General features: G+C 30.5%; 1 protein-coding gene across 12 annotated transcripts in view; it reads right to left on the bottom strand.

Moving 5' to 3' along the window:
• The window catches only part of LOC124952367 (putative polypeptide N-acetylgalactosaminyltransferase 9), a 176,885-nt gene that overhangs the window by 69,140 nt on the left and 86,640 nt on the right, over positions 1-21,105 (bottom strand). For 9 of the 12 annotated variants that reach the window (XM_047502113.1, XM_047502115.1, XM_047502117.1 and 6 more), the window contains one exon: positions 2,738-2,833. The exons of the other annotated variants lie outside the window; for them this stretch is intronic. The gene's annotated coding sequence lies outside the window, so the exon portion shown is untranslated. The remainder of the gene's footprint in view (positions 1-2,737; positions 2,834-21,105) is intronic. 12 annotated transcript variants of the gene reach the window in all.

The raw sequence follows: 21,105 nt of genomic DNA, 5'->3' as shown, positions 1-21,105 counted from the left end.
GTTAGATATGTTAAATAAATGAAATCTCCTATATATTACGGTCGCGTTTTACATTGTTTTTGAATTAGCTACATATCTTCATTTCAATTCATCGCAATGTAATTCTTTCGTAATGAAATCGTTATAATATTTTCTATTATTATTATATATTGTCTATTATTAAACAATTTACTAAAACATTATAAATACTCTCTTGTGTAAATTATTCTTTTCGATTTATTAAATAACATGTTATAAATTCATCATGAAATTTCATTTCCAAATATTTCAACATTTAAGTATATCGTGATAAAAGTAACAAAAAATATATCTCAAACGTCTATGGGAAAATTCAATCATATTATCATTCATAAAAATGGTGTTTCTCGGGCTTTTTCATTTTTTTTTTGTTTTTTTATTTTTACGATATTGCCGATCGATCAACTTTCGAAATCGTGGTTTATATTCTCGTTCAATATTCGGCGGATTCCAATACCTTTTTGGATGCGAAAGAAAAAGTGCATTAAGCAAATCAAAAAAAGAAAAAAGGAAGAATAAAAAATAAAAAAGAAGGAAATATTTTTTTCATTATCTTAATAGTGAAAAGATTTAAATATATAGGTTCAGAGTCGTGAGGGATCACTCGTTTCTTCAAAAGTTTCTTCACAAACTTACTTACGAAAACGACACCAAAACACTTGCCTTAAATAAATTCTCTCCTTTCCCAATTATTACTTTCTTTCTCGAGTTATACTTTAGTTAATAAAAACTTGATGACGGAGACATTAAACTGTTATTGTTATCCGAACGACTTCTATTTAAACTCTGTAACGCTACGGAAAAAAATTCTGTTTAACAATTAAACGAACCTATCTCCTTATCTTTTATTGTTTACTTACTGATGTGATAATACGCAACTTGTACAAATTCATCGATGTAAGTAAATAGTTACTTTTAATGCTTTCGCATGAACATCAAGAACATTTTGGTTGATGAGACATAAAAAATATAGCATATCTAAAAATCTTAACCAGACCATACACTGTAATATAATAAATATAGCTGGGAAATATAATGTATAAAAATAAAATAAATAATATCTTCGAATAAAATGACGTGATTTTTTATATATATATATATATATATATATATGGGTTAATTAGCACACCGTCTAGATTTTAGAATTTGTCATGCATATTCATACGAATATATATTTCATTAATTAGTTATTAACATTATTAAGATAATTTAATTAATTTAGACTTTTTTCTCTGCATACTGATACAATATCCAGTTAAATTCGTAATTTCAATCTGTGAAATAGATATACAAAATTCGTAGATATATCTTAACAGGAGTACCTAAATAGAATATTAAATTACTATTATTCGTTGAAGTGATTACAAATATAATCAATTAATAATAAATTCACGAAAGGTACCGACGGAACATAATACAAAATGAAAATCTATATATTGAATTATCATAGATTATTGATCTTTCGATTTAACAAATATCGTTTATTTCACTATTTTCAAATTATCACAGGTATGTGGAGAATGTATATGATAGAAAAGTCGATGAAAAATTAATGAATCTGCCAGCTGTCGTGACGAACGCAGATGGTTACGAGACGAAGAGGACGTATAAAAATGAACGGAGAAATGAGAGTGAAGTGTCTGTTTGCGAAAACAGCCATGAGAATTTTCAATCTATTGATCGTTCTATCATATTTTTTTTTCGTATCATATTTCTTCGTATAACCTGATCTATTCAATAGAGTTCATAAAATAAATATAAAAAATAAATTCTTTACTCTCTTGAACTATCTTTTGATAATCATTTCAATGATTTATTTCCTTTGAATTAACTTATGAATGAATATATCATTAAATTTAAAAGTATCTCTTCTCGTAGACGATCTTAACATTGAAATCTATTAAAATTCAATTACTATCGTTCCGATGGTTTACAATCATATTTGCATATACATCTATACGATATATAAAATATGATTTATTATTATTACTCTCGAAAGATTTGATTGTACCGTTAACATCGATAAATAAAATTAATTCAAATATAACAAAGTCGTATGAACTTACAAGATCCAATGGATTTTATTTAAAAAAATATCGTGGACTTTACTTTCCTTGATGAGAAATTTCGAGAAGAGACTCCATAATTCGATATTATTCTTGCAGCTTCAAAATGGCGGACTCAAGAATAATCTCTAACGTCTTGTTAAGATGTTACGCTTTAGCAAGAGGAAGAAAGAGAAGGATACTTATACAGCGAGAGAGAGAGAGATAGACAGACAGACAGACAGACAGACAGAGAGAGAGAGAGAGAGAGAGAGAGAGAGAGAGAGAGAGAGAGAGAGAGAGAGAATAAGATAAAGAGAGAGAATATACAAACAAGAATGAGAGATATAAACCCAAATGAAGATCTGCCTAACGGAAAGCGCCGTTCAATTAAAGCGTCATCAACCACGGAAAACTTTTATATGAATGGTTTTCATAACGTCGCGGACTTATTAAAACCTTTTTCTTTCGTGAACATTAATACCCTCGTTAGAGTTTCGTTATCAAAACCTCAAGACTCATTCGGAATCCTACGCATAATTATCTCTCTCTCTCTCTCTCTTTCTTTCTTTCTCTCTTTCTCTCTCTCTCTCTCTCTCTCTCTCTCTCTCTCTCTCTCTTTCTGTTTCTCTACATACATGCAAGAGATAGGAAGAGACAGGAACGCGCTTTACCTCGTTAACATTCCAGAGCACTACGGCTCAATGATATTGGCAATGCGAACAGCAAATTATCGGAGAAGAGTACGGATCGCTTCTCTCCGGATGGTCCTGAAATCAAATCAATGGAGGTTAATCCTCTCAATCAACTATACAGATCATTTTAATGATAATAATGCGTAAGAAAAGAGATATAAATGAATGTATTTATGTATGTACGTAAGTATGTATGCATGTTTTAAAAATGACGTTAATTATTATTTCGATCAATGAAAAAAAAACACGTACTAAGTCGTTGCAATATCATAATGAAATTAATTATAACGACGTATGTATGTTATAAATTAAGTAACAAATAAAATATAAAAGAATCGTTTAGCGATTGATGTGTTCTGTGGTGAACGGATTTTATGTTGTTTTACGTAATCGATCGATTCGATCGGTGCAATCGTATGAAACTTTCTTAAATCGTATCTTATCAATTTTCTTAATATTATTGAACATAGATTTGTATATACAAATTGTCTGATTTTTAAATGATATTAAATAACTTTGATCCTATTGGTTTTATAAATAAATGCGATTCAAATAAAAATTGTTAGGGATTTTGAAGGACAAACATAATATGTATTCTAGTTATTTTGTAGAGGGCGTTTTTATCAAGAAACAGATTTTTTTTTTTTTTTTTTTTTTTTTTTTTTTAATTGATAGAAATCGATATTTTAAAGATTAACAAAAGTTATAAATAATATTATTTATGAATCCAATGAATACCTACGATATGTACCTATAAGGTACCTATAGGAAAAGAAAAACAAAAAGAAATATTTAAATTGAATTCAGTTTCATGGTTTAATTTGAAGAAACCTTTTTCTAATGGACATGAATGCAAATAACATTGAAACGAGCCGTCAAATTATCCCTCAGATCTCTCTTCAGATTTCCTTGCACGCAACGACGATAAACGTGGCTTACTCTTGCGATATCTCTTGTGATAGTACTCTAAATTACGAAACTAAAAGGAAAGAAAATTCTCGGTAAATGAATTTTTCATTAAAAGTAAACGGTTTGACGGAAACGATAAAGTCATTGATATGCTTTAATATATACTTGTAACATATAGTACTAGTAACTAGATATTTTAGATAACGTATAATAATATACGAACGAAATAACGTTAGAAGGATACCAAGTATTGCTAGTAAGTAAATTCATATCGAAGATGTTTATTCTTTTCAAGTGTAGATCAAACGTGTATATATATATATATATATATATATATATATATACATACATACATACATACATACATACATACATACATACATACATACATACATACATACATACATACATACAAAAGACGACTTTTTCCGGGAACTACTTTATTTACTCTTGAAGGGCGGTCAAGCGAAAAATTCTTGTTTATCTTCTCGTGTTGAGAAGGAAACGTGATGCTTTTTGCAACTGCAGTAAACGTTTTGTTGGGACAACAGTAAACGAGCTAAGATTAATAACCTAAGAATACGAGACTTCACTTTCTTACTTCCTCTCTGACCTCTTTCTATATATCCGTGATGTGAAATCCTACATTTCTCTTTAAAGGAATAACAATAAGAGCAAATAATCGATAAAAGCAAAGATTAGATAGCGCTGGAAAACTAAAATGACAGATTCATGATATTTTCTTCCTTTCTCTCTGTCTCTCTCTTTCTCTCTCTCTCTCTCTCTCTTTCTTTCTTCTATTCATTCTTTCTTTTACTTTATATTTTTTCCCTTTAATTTATAAATCATTCGTTCGAAGAATACCACAGAAATGAATGGAACGAATACAAAAGGAGGGAAACAGAAATAGCTTCATTTTCCTTATCGATTATCCTACAGTTAGGATTTCTCAATCTTACTGGAACTGACGTTCTTTAAAACCTTAAAAAAAAAAAAAAAATAAAAAAAGAAAAAAAAAAAGAACGTATATATGAAAAGTGTCTAGAACGTAATAGGATAGCTCATAAAGGTTTCTTGGGTTCACAAAAAAAAAAAAAAAGAAAAAAATAAATAAAATAAAATAAAATAAAAGAAGAAAAAAAGAAAAACTAGAGAAAAAAGAAAAAAAAACGAAAAAGGAAAAGAAAACAGATAAGATCATAGAAAGAGATGAAAATAAGCGAAACTACCCCGTTGTTTCAATCACCTCTTGGATAATCCAACATTGCGAGCCAATCTCCTTTCAATCCCGTTTCTTCTTCCATTTCTCTTCCGAGAAAGTGCCTTTTCTCTCGATGCGACGAAGCAAAATACGAGGAGCAAAGATATAAACTACGATTTTCTCGTACTCACCGAACTGCAAACGCGAGATCCGAGAGAATGCTAACGATGTACTATGTTAATGTACTGGTAAGTAATAGCACCGAGCTTTCGTAATACAAGCAAGTGGTTGCTGGGAAGTATAAATGGAGTGCAAAAGAATGAGGGCTGGTGGCTCATTGAGAAGGAAAGAGGACTTCGTAAAATACGACGGTACTGTCTTCTTACTCTCGTAATCCCCATCGGCTAAGGTGGTAGTAGGTAATGTTAAAAAGAACTGCCAGCATTCGAGAAGAAAACAAAATGGAAAGGATTTCTAAGTCGCCTGAAATCGTTCGAATCGTTAAGGAAGGACAGGTTAGAGGAGAATAGAAATGATCATTTTTCAATTTTTTTTTTTTTCAGAAAGAATATATATATAATGGAAAATATATATATATATAATGGAAAATAAATATATATATATATATATATATATATATATATATATCCATTTACGTATTTCTAAATCCGCTTTAATGATATCCTACACTTTGCTTTGCTAATGCCTTTGCCAGGCATCTACCCTTTCGAGTGTGAAACCGCGATTTACGATCGTATAAACAGAATGCTAACCCAGAGTTCTTGAATCTTTGATTTTCCATCCCTGGCTCATGGAAAATTTCTAAGGTCAGAATTTATGTGCTGCGTGCATACATCATTAAAGAATCTATTTATATGATATAGAAAGAGAACGCGGCAGAGTAAAATGTTTAAGTTTTCAAAAGATCGTGAAGAAAGTAGGAGAAAATCGATTCGCGATAAATTATTGACGATTCTTGTAAAAAGCTTATTATTCGTTGAAAGTCACGGAACGGATAGCACGATACGGTACAGCAGCACGCTTTTCCGAGTTTCCTCTACCTCGCCGGTAGGAAAATTCGTAGCAACCATTTCGCTGTAATTTAATTTAACGGCGCATTGCCCGAGCAAACTTTTGCGTTTCCCTAAATCCCTTAGGAATTTCTCCTACCATTTTCTCCGCAACTCCTTTCTCTTTCTTTCTTTCTTTCTTTCTTTCTTTCTTTCTCTTTCTCTTTCTCTTTCTCTTTCTCTTTCTCTCTCCCCCTCTTCCTACGACTTAAACCCTAAGAGTATAGAAAAAGTACACCCGAGTGGGTGAATTTTTATCGCCATAGCCTCCGGCCCGTTTAAAAACTCTCGCACGCGAAACTTATTCCATGAAGGCGTCCATCCTCATAAAAAATAAAAAATAAAAAAGAAAATAAAAAAGAAAAGAAAGAAAGAAATAAAAAAAAAGAAAAAAAAGAAAGAAGAAAAAATGAAGAGGAAACAAAAATGAACGAAGACAAAAAAAAAATGAAAAGTAAATTCAATGTTAGCAATTCGAAATGTAGTATTATTTTAATGCGATCGGATAGTTCGTCGATTTTTTCTAAAAACATATTCCAAGATGATAAAAGAATACGAATGAAATCAGACAAGTAAAAAAGAATAAGAATTCATTTTTCCTTGCAGAGAGAACAGGTTTTTCATCAACGATCGGCTAACCAACTCGGTTCACGGACAACAATTTCTAGTACGATCCTAGCAATTTGTCACCGTCACACACTTGTCCTTCGCAAATTGATGCCTTTAAGAGTACCTCAAGAAGATCCTGTACTTTCGTATCAAACGAAACCTGAGAAGACCGGTTTGTGCTAACGGTGTAATGACGGTCGATTTTTGTTTTCCCTTTCCTCTTTTCTTTTTCTATTTTCGTTTTTTTTTTTTTTCCTTTTAATGGCGTGGAAATAAACGTAAAGGGATAGAAGGACCAGTGTGAATCGAGAAAAACGACAGATCGAACAGAAGTAAGTATTTATTCGTTCATTGATATCTCAAAATTAATTCCTCAATCGAATCGTTATCATAATACCTTCCAAGACATTATTAATACTGAAAACCAATACAACTGAAAATTATGCTAAAAACTTATCGATTACTGTTATAATTAATATATAAAAATGCTTGTACTTTGAGTACGTGATAGGCTATGTCGTCAAGTACTTTGAGGTATAGCACGATCATACATAATTTAGTGAAAATTTAAGATCTCTCCTCTTTTACTTTTCTCTCTCTCTCTCTCTCTCTCTCTCTCTCTCTCTCTCTCTCTCTCTCTGTCTTTCCTTTACACACACACAAAGAATCATATCTCACACGTACGCATACGAACATATCAGATTTTGCAGGATCGTAACTAGAAAGAAGATGTATGAGTTAATGGTAGTTCGTCCTTTACTTTTTAAGTATACTTCACTTCTCCTTTTCTCTCTCTCTCTCTCTCTCTTTCTCTCTCTCTCTATTCACTCTCCTTTCTCCTCTTTTCGTTCATTCCTAAGAAGTTTCTAACCCTGATCGAGCCATTAAGAAAACATACAGATCTCTTGCGGAAGAGACCACTATTGAATTGTTCATTTAGAACTTCTGATCTGGACCAATGGGAAAAAGAAGAAGAAGAAGAAGAAGAAGAAGAAGAAGAGAAAAGAAAAAAAAAAGGAAAAAAAAGAAAAGAAAACCGAAACTTTAACAAAGGAGTTTTAAGTAAATATTCGAAATCTTTCTCGCTCGATTTATTTTTCTCTCGAATTATTTTCTTAAGTTTTTTTTTTTTTTTTTTTTTTTAATATAAGTACTTATATCGTTGATCCTTATTTAAAGGAACGAATATTCAATAAATAAAAAGAAACTTGTACAATGTTTCAAGATTGATCAAACAGTACCATTAACAATATAATATTCTTCGTTAATTTTTACCTTTCGCGAAATAGATGAGTGATATTAGAAGAAATAATTAAAAAAGAAAAAAAAATTGAAAAGACAAAAGAAAAACAAATAAGCAAAAAACAAAAATGAAAAAAGAAAAAAAAAACAAAAGGAAATAGAGGCATCTACTGTCTTACTTTCTTCTCTGAGTAATGGTTTATATAAGGATACGGAAGAAGAGACCGTGAAGGAAGAAAAGGTAAAAGGAAGAAGCGACACGAACCGGGCGAGATAATTCGAGTAGTGTATCCGCTTGTACGGATTAACTGGATTTCGTGTTCTTAACGGTCGAGCTTGCGACGAACAGAGAAAGGGATGTGGGGAGGGGGAGGGAGGTTATGGGGTTGGAAATGTTGGTTGGGGATGGTGGGGGGTGAATTGGGGGCCGAGGGGATAAATTACGCCCGACTGGAATCTACTTGAAACGATATATAAAACGACCTCGGTGAAAATGCGAAACACGTCGAGTGCAAATATTTACGAGTAAGAGTATAACAATGAAAAAGGTGTTAGGATGAAAAGGAAAAGAAGAAGAAGAAGAAGAAGAAGAAGAAGAGAACGAAGAAGAAGGAAAAGACAAAGAAAAGAGAGAAAAGTCGATGTGAAGCGCATAAACGCTCAGCAGTTATCGTTTTGAGAGTACCATAACCAGGTGTGCAAAGTGTAAAGCTCTACGACGCTTTAAACTTAATACTTCGTATCATCATAATATTATCGCTTTCAATCGTCGTATAAATTTAATCGTTTCATCAATATTAATATTTGCCAAAAGTGTTGGATAATTTAATTAACGATTAATCATTAACGATTATATTAGATGGTATTATTACTTGTTTAATTTAATTTGATATTAATATTATTCAATTTTGATTGATTCATTATAGAAATACAATTGAATCATGTGAACTATGATTCGTCATTACGATTTTATATATATATATATATATATATATATATATATATATATATTTTTTTTTTTAAAATAAAAAAAATATATATAAATATAAATATTCGTATCTTTGTTTTGAAATGTTTCTATCTTATCCTCTACGTATGTACTTATTCTAAAACGGCAGACATTATCGTTGATCATTATCCGACATTTATTAGTATAATCAACGCGAAACATTACCGCGAAACGATGTTTCGTTTCCATCATAACAATTTTACATACAGGGTTAATAGCAAAATTTAAATTTGTATGACGTTCCGTGTCTAAAGAAAATAATTTCTTTTAATGAAACAAGACAAAGGGATAATTTCACACGTGTGTTCGTTAGAAAAAGCTTTTAACTTCAAAAAAAAAAAAAAAAAAAAAAAAAGAAGAAAAAGAGAGAGTAAAAAAAAAATAAGTAGAAGAAATAGCGTACAGATAAGGAACTTTCTTTAGTTTTTCTCACGAAAAAAAAATAAGAACGAAAGCAATTTTTATCAAAGAGAAAGGAGAACTGAAAAGGGTATTAGGAAAAAAGTTGCTACGTGTGCACCTATTGGCTTCCGTAGGGGTAAGTAACGTAGGGATAACGTAGGGGTTGCGAAGAAAATAATGTCACCAGTGAAGTACACATTTGGTTGATCCAAACGATGTGTTTGCCCACGTCCAGTGTAACTTCGACAGAGTGATAAGAGAGGAAGAAAAATTACCTATTTCCTCTATCGATCGTTTTTTTTCGCCTCGAATGTCTCTGCCTCTCTCTCTCTCTCTCTCTCTCTCTCTCTCTCTCTCTCTCTGACACTTTCCTTCTACTTTTTTTAACAATAGATCACCGATCGTCCTCGAACCGTGTTCATCTATATTTCAAAAATCATCTAATATCATTCCATCAAATTTGCAAATTGGGTTTTGCCCTTTGGAGTTTTTTTTTTCTTTTTTCTTTTAAAAAGCTAGAAATAAATCTAATTAGAAATAATAATCTATAAAACGGAAGTTACAAATAAAACTAGGATTTTATTAGAATGATATCCCGAGAAATACGATGAAACGATGAAATGAAATTTTCTTCTTTTGATATTCTAAAAAGTGTTATTTTACACCTATTAATATCCGATTTTCCATCATTCTATCAGCAAAGCGGATTATAACGAGTCAGCGTGAGCAGCATATCGATTTTAACCAAGATATCGACTATCCCACTTCCCACTCGTAGCCTATTACCAAATCGCATTCGCATTCTCTATAGCGAGTCGAGCATATCTTCCTGCAGGATTATTCCGTGGCAATGAGCATTTCGAAAGATACACGCGAATATATGACAAGAGAATGGAAATCGAATATTTGGATTCACAAGAGAAACGAAAACGCTCGGAGAGTTAAATCAACCATCGAATAATTCTGAACTCTTATCAGTTTGAGTCGTAAAAGAGAATAGAAATTTTATTTATCTTTAAATTATTATTTGAATTATATTTAATTTTATATATTGAATTATATTTAAATTTATTGAATTATATAAATTATATTTAAATTATTACTTGAATTATATTATTATCGTTTAATCGATATAATCAATATAATAATAATAATAATAATAATAATAATAAATAAATAAATAAATAAGCTTCGAAGATATTATTGGACATTATCGTTCATTCCGATTGTTATTAAATCTAATGTAAGAAACGTAAAAGGAAAAAAATAATCAAAGATAGTCGTAATAATTATTATCTGATAAAAAAATTCCTTAGAAGAAAAATATTACGAAAATATCTTTAAAAAGGTTTATGTTATAATAATATCATACAGACAACATTTCTCTGAGAATCCAGATTTTCTAACAATAAACAGAGACCGAGATTGAAACAGGATGTTTAAACGATTAATCGTTATCCTTATCGGTGCTAAGATTAGATACTGACATATAAATTATAAATAATCAGTACGGAAACGATAAGGATTATTCTTCCACATCGATCATTATCCTCTCTTTTCATTTCTTGCAAAACCCGTTCATTTTTTTTCATCGTCGAAAATAATACAAGGAGTATTTTCTCATAAAAAGTATTATTAAAAATCGATGTTTCAAAATCAAGAACATAATGAGGTATCATTATAGATAAATTAAAAAATCCGATAAGAGACGAGTTTAACCGATCGATGTCTAGCATCGATGTCGTTGTCATTTAAGTGGTAACCATCGATCGGCGGATGTAATCGTTAGTGGCAGTTACAGCGAGCTTTATCGTTCGGGATCTTCTTCCGTGTCGCACGCACGAAGAAGAAAGATAAGAAGTGAAACGTAGGAGTCGAGGGAATGACCGGGTCGATGGCCACAAAAGTCCAAGTTACCAACGACGATAATGCTTCGTCCAAGTGTCTAATACCACGTATATATACATACATATACATACACACACAAGCACACAAAGAATGTGTCAAGAGAGAATGAAAAGTCTGACTAATTATCTAGATTCATTCTAAGTAGTATAACAATAGTAAATATCAATTATATAGTATCGATAACGTTACGAAACAAATAGTTTCATATGTTTCGAGATAATAGATAAAATTTCGTACGATAAGAGATAGGACAAAAACGCGTAAATAATTAGATCGATTATAATTTTTTCGATATTTCATTCAGAGTTAAATCAATACTCCCTTTTATCATTAATATATCTAAATTATATTATATGTGAGATAATTATATTGGGATATATATATACATAAAAAAAAAAAAAAAAAAAAAAAAAAAAAAAAGAAGATAAAATGAAATAAAATAAATTGAAGAGAAAAAAAAAACAAAAAAAAAAAAGACAAAAAAAAACAAGAAAAACAAAGAGTTAACACTCGAACAAACGTGCTGAAAGGGAAAACAAAAGCGTATGTTTGAAAAAAATCGACTAAATATTCATTCCAACGAAGAAAAACAGCACCAGGATCAAATAGTTTTAACATGTTCGATAGTTTTCTCTTTTTCTCTCTCTCTCTCTCTCTCTCTCTCTCTCTCTCTCTCTCTCTCTCTCGTTTTTCTCGTTTCTCTCGTACCGGGCATCGGTAAAATGACGATTTACGATCTTCCCCATTCGATGAGGATAGATGCGTGTCATGAGAAGTTCAGTCGTTCGAAAGGACGATTGCCTGGAGTAGGAACGCGTAGTCGAAAAGACGTGAAACGAATGGAGAGGAGGTGAGAGGGTTGATGGTTTCAGGTAAAGGATAGAAAGATAGTATCGGCAAAAAAAAGTTCGCCGGTTTCGTTCTGTTGGAAATATCGAAATATCGATCTCGCAAGGGCTTCTTGCTTGAATGCGTCATTGCTTCTCGATGTGGATTTTGCTTTGATTTTATCGTATGAGAGAGAGATAGACAGATAGATAGATAGATAGATAGATAGATAGAGAAAGAAAAAAGAGAGAGAGAGAGAGAGAGAGAGAGAGAGAGAGGTGAAAGCACCCGAACACCTTTTACGTCGGAGGAAACGAAATCCTTGCAAGATTTTTTAGCTTTTTATTTTTTCTCTTACCGATGAAAAAAAAATAAAAATAAACTGAAAAAAAAACAAAAAAAAAAAAACAAAAAACGAAAAAGCAACAACAAAAAGAATAAAAGAAAAATGAAGAGAAAAAATTCGTGATTTCATCAAAGGTGGGTACGTCACGGTAAAAAAAAAAAAAAAGAAGAAAAAAAAAAGAAAAAAAAAAAAAAAAAAAAAAATATGAATGCTTATTTCGAGTTACTCGTAATTATCTCGTATTCGAGTTTACGAATAATCGAAAAAAATTCGTTTTGGTGAACTCGGTGAATCTCGAAGTAACGTAGAAACGTCATTTCCGTTTCATGTGGAAATCAAATGGAACATAGTTAATCAACGTCCGACACACTTAACCGGACTTTCTGTTAGATTGTTAACGATCTATTGCAACAACGATCTCTTCTCTCAATGGGCATTCGAATATTTCGTATAGAATTGAAATAGGCCATTTAAACTTACGCGAGCTTTAAACAATCGATCAAAACCAGATGATGCACTGTCTCTCTCTCTCTCTTTCTCTCTCTCTCCCCTCTCTCTCTCTCTTGTTTTCATTCTCTGTCGGTGGTGTTAAATACAAGCTCCGTCAATGCGGACTCGAGATCGTCGAACAAACAATTTGGCTTGGCCAATTATCGACCGCGTTGAACGTGACCTAATCGAATACTAATTTCCCGATTTGACGTGTTACGTTAGAGTTATTATCGTCGTCCATCGTGCTTTATGCATGCACTGCGGTAGCTTAAAGTATCTCTATCTACCCTTTAATCGCACTTCGTGTTTATACGAAATGTTATGTGCACGAGACGGTTAACCCTTTATATACCTTGCGGATTTTTCCGTCTATAGATAGAGATTAATAGGTAATATTAAATAAATCGCGATACTTTCTTAAAAAAAAAAAAAAAAAAAAAAAACAAAGGAAAAAAAAAAGAAAAAAAAAAGGGACAAGAAACGCAACTTCGTACATTTGAGAAATCATTTCTTGTTAACGAGAATCACATTTAGATATACGTAAATTGATGAAGGAAAAGATTATTATATTCTGATTTTGATTAAATATATTTTCTTTGTAAACATTACGATTCGACGATTGATCGATTAGTTTACTCGTCGTTAAATACTTAAAGATTATCTAATTTAAAAATGGAGAACAAAAGGTTGAAACGGAAACTTGTGATAAGGGCTTCGATGAATCTGCTAATTTTAACGACGATTAATTTTAAACGATGAGATGGTAAAACTTAGGTAATTAAGTATTAAAGTAGATACCAAATAGAATTACCGTATATTAGATATTTATCTTATCAAATAAATTATACATCTCGTGTGTTTGGACAAACGATCGTTGCTTAAGAATCGAATAGATTAAATTAAAAAATACCGAATACATTTTGAATTCATTGTCAAAACATTTAATCAATTCAAATTCTTTTTCAAAACGAAAGATAACAGAATCGGATGCTTATAAAAACGTATGTTGCTGCTTCACATGAATTCCGCAAGTTATATCGCCCTGAAATAATTAGCATAATAAGGGAAAAGTGAAAAGAAGATCTCGTTTAAAAATTTTGCTGAATGGATTGCTATACGTTCTAAATGAAATTACGAAAAGAGTTTGTGGAAGCTAGAAAATTCATATAACATGCCATATTTCGAAGTAAGTAAAATTACAAAGCTATTAGGAAAATAGGGGCATAAATGCATAATTTATTTTCATCCACTTCTTCCGTATAAATAAGTAAGAATCATGAAGGAATAAATGGCTCGTTTATCGAAAAATTAGACGTACAGTCAGAAAGTCGGAATGTATTTGTATATAGAGAAATAATTTATATAATGTGTATAGAAAAAATCTAGAAAAGTTAATACATTTTTTTTTCTTTTTTTTTTTTTTTTTAGGATTATGTAATTTTTGTAAATTTTTATTTGAATTAATTACATGATAAAAAATATATTTTGGCCCGTTGTCTTTACGTATCGTAATAAAATACATATAAAATAAATCAGAAAATATTTATTCGATGAAATTAAAATGTATCGATAGACATACCCTATTACAGGACTAATCGATAAAACCATAGGAAACGTTGATAAATATGTAAAATATATTCATATGGTTGTTAACAACTATTTTTATTACTCAAAATATATTATTTCAGTTTTGTTGATTATAATATAATTATAATTCAATAACACACAATATGTCTGTTTATAGTTATTCGAGCAAGTATCTAGCAGCCAATTAAAATTGCAAGAAAATTTATTAAAAGGGATTTGTAAGAATCGTAATCAACTGCAAAGTTAATGTAAACGATTTCTCTTTTACTCGTGTTCTTATTAAATTATCGAGCAATATAAATTTTTTAAATATATATTTAATTTCTTTATTTTTTTTAATATATTTACACAGGAATGATTATTTGCAATTAAAATCAGTAAAAAATTGTTACTATGCAATATTTATGAGATAATGCATGTATAATTATGAGCAGTCATATTTTATTTGAATACATTTTATACAAGATATTCTGATCTCGAAGACAAATTAATAATGATTTATTTTCATCATGTGTAAATTTAATATTAATTTTTTTTTTTTTTTTTTTAATTGATCTTTTCCTTTTTATTTTTCTTATTACTATCTATGGATTTTATTTCTTCAAATTGATACATTCTTATCAATATGCCCCAAAGAAAAATCTACTCTAATGAAAATAATTGTATAAAAATATCTCCGTAATAAAATATGAAGCTCATAAACAAAGGCACATGAACAAAACGTAATTATGTTATCTCGTAACGACTCAATGAGAAATTAAATTAATCGAGGATATAAAGTTTTAAATAACCATACAAATTCAAAAGTCAACACGAATATTTACTTTTTCTCCATAAGAATAAAAAAAAAATGAAACAAATACTATAACGTTAACGTATAATATTAGCGTACGCTCTATTACGATAGACATTTAGATATTTACTACGGTAAACAGATAAATAAACTTCAAACGACTACTAATCGAGTTATGTATATACAATGTAAAATTACTGTATCAACTTGCCCCTTTCTATACAAATTTATCTCGGTTCCCCTACTTTATGGATTAACACATTTCTGTTTCTTCTCTTTTCTCTTTGGTCATATTTATCCGATTTAATAAATACAGATGTTCTCAACAAATCGGAGAAGTTAATTTGTGCATTTACTCTTGAGAGAATAAATCGAGCATTTAGCATTTTAAAAGGCTTTAAAAATAATTTCCAGTACGAATAAATGGGAAATGTAGCGATATAAATTTGATGTCACCTAATTTTGAGGTAACTCATCGTTCATGGGACGAAAACGAAAACGAAAACTTGATGTAATCTCGAAAACGTCCCTCGTGTAAAATGCATCGTTAGGTGACGTTGACTTTTATCAGATTTTATCTCGAATATGTATGTATCTATGTATATATGTATGTATTTATGTATGTATGATGATGCACGTATAACGAACGTGTACGGAGATACGCGATGAAAATTTTGAAATAAAATGAATAAAAAAGGCAGGATGTGTCTTTAACAACGTGAACGAGAATGAATATATTTTTAAATATTTCATTAAAATCTTGGTCAAGCCTGAAACCAATTACAGACGAAATAGAAATATCTAAAATCATAAATCACGAAAGTGTCAACGACGGTAAAGATCTTTTAATGATCCTAATTCATTTTCAAATCTATCAATCATTTAAAATATACGAAATAAAATATATACAATGTATAAATTTACAATCTTAATTATTTTTGTATTAGTTAGTTTGACGAATCTAATTAGTTTTATCAATAATTAAAAATATACTTTCTTTCTATAAATTATCAAAAAGAAAGAAAAAACGAAAAAAGAAAAAAAAAAAAGAAAAAACTATCCTCCTCTCTTTGTACACGCGAAAAGGACATAGATAATGCGCGATAGATCAATCGAATAAACATTTTCTGTTAGAGCAACAACATAACTGATGCGTGATATAACGATAACAAGATCCCCATTTATGAGCAATGAGATCAGAGTGAAATTAATTAAGCCGTTGTCGGACGATCCAAGAACAGCCGCAACGTGAGCTGCTCGCCTAATTTCAGGCGGTAGAGGACATGTTTGCGTGAGACCGCTGGCATCTTCACGCTCAACATGCCGAAGGGACATCGCATAAACGCACCTACGCTCCTGAAGTTAGTCGAGTTCGCGCGTACCCTTTGAAATCGATAGTTCGGCCATTCCAACCAATCCTACTTGGCATAGGAAACGACAATGACATTCTTCCTATATACAAACACTTACGATACAATTATTCACACCTTAGTAGATAAATTCTTTCGTCATTGAATCATATTTATCAAAAAAAAAAAAAAAAAAAAAAAAAAAAAAGAAAAAAATCTGCATTAAAGCGCAAACTATTCAATTATCGGATCATCACGCATACTATTTTGATATTTCGTTTGACTGAATGGACTGTACAAATTTATTAGATAATATTCAAGCTGTATTTAAAGAAAACTTCCCTTTGGCAAAAAAAAAAAAAATAAAAAAAAAGAAAAAAAAGTAAAAAAAAAAGTAAAAAAAAAAAAAAAAAAAAAAAGCTAAAAATAACATATTCCTCTCAAATTATAATTTTAAATGTTCGATAATTACGTAGATCATTTACATTATACAAAGGCTTGTTAAAAACTCATCGCCGAATCCTAGAATAACAATATCGAACAATCGATCGGCTAATGGTGATGAACCGAATATCAGATTTTATGGAAATTTTCTTTCGTTATATCTCATTTAAATATAGGATTTAAGTTGCAATATTCTGGAATGAATCACAGGACAATAAGTGGTACCAGATGGTACTCTCTAATAAGAACCATACCTTTGCTACCATTTTCTTTCTCCTTCTCTCTTCCACTCTCTTTCATTTTCTTTCTCTGTCCCTCTTACTTTCTGTATCTCTAACCCTCATGGTTTTCCTCTCTTTTCGACCATTCCACGAATGTAATTTCATCCCGGCTTAGAAAGCATGCCAACCCAACTTCAATTAGCAAATTCTTGCCGTGCACCTTCGTACCCGTAATTAGTCGATACAATTTCAAGATGCCGGCAAACCGCTGGTAACTTTGGTGGATCTCGAAGAGGGTAGGAACGTGAACGCGAAGAACTTTGTACAGGTTAGCGTGGTACACATTGGTTCGATTAGAACGCCGCATTACGAGATTAATTAAATTCTATGCCCTTTCGCTTTCAACTTAAGATCGTGGACTTAGGTTTCCAACAAATTACGATCTTTCTAATCGAATTCGACAACGATTTGAACTGGACTTCTCGATGCTAAATCCAACGTTAATATAAACTGACTAGTTGAAAATTTAATAGAAAATTTATATTGGATTAATACTTTATAAGAGTTAAATAAATTGAAATTCATTAAAAATTTAAAGAAAATCTTCTATCGTTTTTTTTTTCCTCTTTCCGCTTGTATGCCGATAAAAAGAATCCTTTAAAAAGTGAAAATATAAATCCCCGATATGGTCTATGAGAATAAATAAATTCATGAAAATCGAAGATATGACTAATGAACACGCCGAAATCAACTTCACATCGTATCGCGTCAGCTTTCACAACGATTAATAAGCTTGAGTCTGTCGGCGTACATTAAAGTCAGGATTATGCAAATATATTCCAAATACGTTACTACAATAGTTAATCTTCGTGCTTCATCCGGAAGGGAGGTTATTCGAAGTACGCGTTTACTAAATTGTTCGCCGACCGACGAAATAGGTTATTAGTTACTCGATGCTTATTTCTCGCCTGTCAAGATGAGCTAGAACATTATTTTGGTAAGAATGAAATTCTTGATTGAGAATTAAATAAATGAGAATGCGTTTTCCACGCATTAATAAAATACATTCCATTGACTTATTAGATTAAACTATTAATTCTATATTTCAATAGTATCTACAATCGTATGGGGGAAGAGAATAAAAAACCCTGTGTCTCGATGATATTCTTCTACTACATTATTTTTTTTTTTTTTTTGTTCCCACGTGGATATCCTGATAAGATCGTGAGATCGAAACTGAGACATTTTAATGACTTGTGTACGTTCTCAGTCTACCTCGTGAGTAGGAGGGTAAATTGAGGGAGAGGAAAAAATTGAAAGAGAGAGAGAGAGAGAGAGAGAGAGAATGAACGAGTCTCAGCCAACCTCTTGACCATCATCTTGAGAACAGGATAATGGAATCTTCTCTCGAGGTGCTCCGAGATGAGAAGGCCAAGTTCCTTCTAATCGTATTCCGGTCTCGATCGTACCACCTTATTTCACGACTTCTGGGAAATTTTCTCCGAGGACATGAAAAAGACGGCTCGCCAGTAAGTTCGACGAATGATAATACAAATTCCAAGGCACGATGGAGTAAACGAAAAAATTCAAGACACGAAGATGATTAAAGGATAAATTTTTTTTTTTTTTTTTTTTTTTTTTTTTTTTTTAAGCATATACAGGAGCATATACTATGGCTATTTTATTCAACTTCGTTAGATTTGGTCGAAAAACAAAACAAAACAAAAAAAAAAAAAAAAGAAAGAAAAAACAGAAAAGAAAAGAAAAAAGAGACAAGAAAAAAAAGAGAACGTCACGATCTTAATTAATTATTATAGTCGATACATCTTAATAAAGATATTTATAATAAATCATTTAAGGCAAATGCAAAAAATTTTATGCATAGAAAACGATAATGATGAAACGATAAGTCAAACCTACGAGGTCGTCAATTTATTCAAGATTATCATCTAATCAATATTGCATACATAAGAACGATGTATATTAATCAATTTAACAGGAATATATAGCGTTGCGTCGTACCATAATTGAACTAGATTCGCATGTACGCTTATTCAAATGGATAATAGGCGAAACGATTTCACATTTAACACTTTCTTTTTGATAAAAATTTATTATTTATTTTTTTTTTTCTTTTCTACAAAAATTCAAATGTTCCTTAAATTATATCGGAAGTTATTATAAATAGCGATTGAATATTAAGATTAACGCCATTTAAAATTCAGCGTCATCTATCGCTCGTATATTTCTTTTTCGCGTTTTTATTTTATTTCTTTCGCCACGTTAATGCTCGATAATTCTCACGTTACATGATATTCTTTTTTTATTTTGTTTTTTTTTTTTTTTTTGTTTTTTCTTCTCTTTTCAAAACTCACTAAAACATTAATTTATAAAGAAATAATTTTTATATTGTACCGTTTCATAACAAATAATACGTCATGCAAATTATTTTGATTTGAATCGCAACAGATTCGAGATTTTGAATTATTTATATCGTAAGAAGAACGTAGCGTGAATACTGCTATTTTTGTTATGAATGCATCGAGAAAAACGAACGAAAAAAGAAGAGATCGAGATGCTTGACTCTGTGTCGTAACGAATAACCCGACAGAATCTTGCAAACTGCTTTCACAAAATTCAAGATCTAGATCGTGACCTTCTCTTTCTTTAAGCAAGGCTATTCTCGTGAATGCATTCTTGCCAGATGAGAACTCGCCTTAGAGAATAGCCTTCAATAACCAATGAAGAAGATTCGATGATTCGATGAAAATCGTTTCGGATCGTGTCGAAAAGAAATTGAAAGTAAATATAGAAAATCCATCCTCTTTGGAATATCCACAAAAGAAATCCAATCCGTTAAGTTTTTAATAACAGTATTCATTTTCTCGAATTTTTCAAGAAGAAATTCGATTCAAATTCGCGATAAAAATATCAAGAAAATCCGTTTAATTTATTGCCTGAAATCTGAGCGAAGATAAGTAGAAGAAGAAAACGATAATATACGATCGATCTAGATTTACATTAATACGAGTAGAACGACATAGTTTTTATCGTTCTATACAGAAAAAAAAAAAAAAGAAAAAGAAAAAAAAAGACAGGAGGAATACTTTTTATACGATATAAATACTTTTAATAAGATAAAAGACAAATGCGTTTAAAAAAAAAAAATATATATATATATTACATTGCAATAGAAATATGATCTAGCTTATTGGCTTTTTAATACTTTCATCCATTCGAGGTAACTTAATATTTTACGAAAGCAGCTTCTTCTCCAAGTCGAGTCGAGATTAGATTACTGCATTAACCGAATAACGCTCGGGAATGATTGCTCATAAATAATTACAAAAAGAGAAAAAATACGAAAAATTGATTATATTAAAACAATCTCTAAATATAAATAATGTAAATAATATATATATATGAATGTAACAAAAACTGAAAGATACTTAAAGTTATCAACTATAATTCATAATGAATTAATAATGTTGGATTCGCGAACAAAAATTTCAATCCTTAAATAATCCAGATTGGAATTCGAATTTGGATCTTTCGGTTTAAGCGTGAGCTCGCTCTAAACATTATTAAATATTAAATATCTCTTTTTTAGTATTATATAATCAATAAATGAAATATACCAAAGAATCTGTTATCCGTATTCACTGTTATGATTATTCGATAAAAATAACATTTGCGATTTTATATAATAGTACGTATTTTATATGAGATTAATTATTCATTAAAATATCCTAATAATAGAAACGCATTCTAACATATATCATTTCATTTTCTCAGTTTTCATATATAGATCGAATATGAATAATTTATCCATAACTCTTTTAATTAGTAACATTTTCAATCATGAATGATTTGAATAGAATCTAAATTAAGTTTACTTTGCTAGAATCTTTCTCTTAATATCATATTATAATTTTAT

This window comes from Vespa velutina, chromosome 10, assembly GCF_912470025.1.
Source record: "Vespa velutina chromosome 10, iVesVel2.1, whole genome shotgun sequence".
Lineage (NCBI taxonomy): Eukaryota > Metazoa > Arthropoda > Insecta > Hymenoptera > Vespidae > Vespa > Vespa velutina.
Note: the sequence above shows the minus strand (reverse complement) of the source record. Positions and strands in the feature narration are given on the sequence as shown.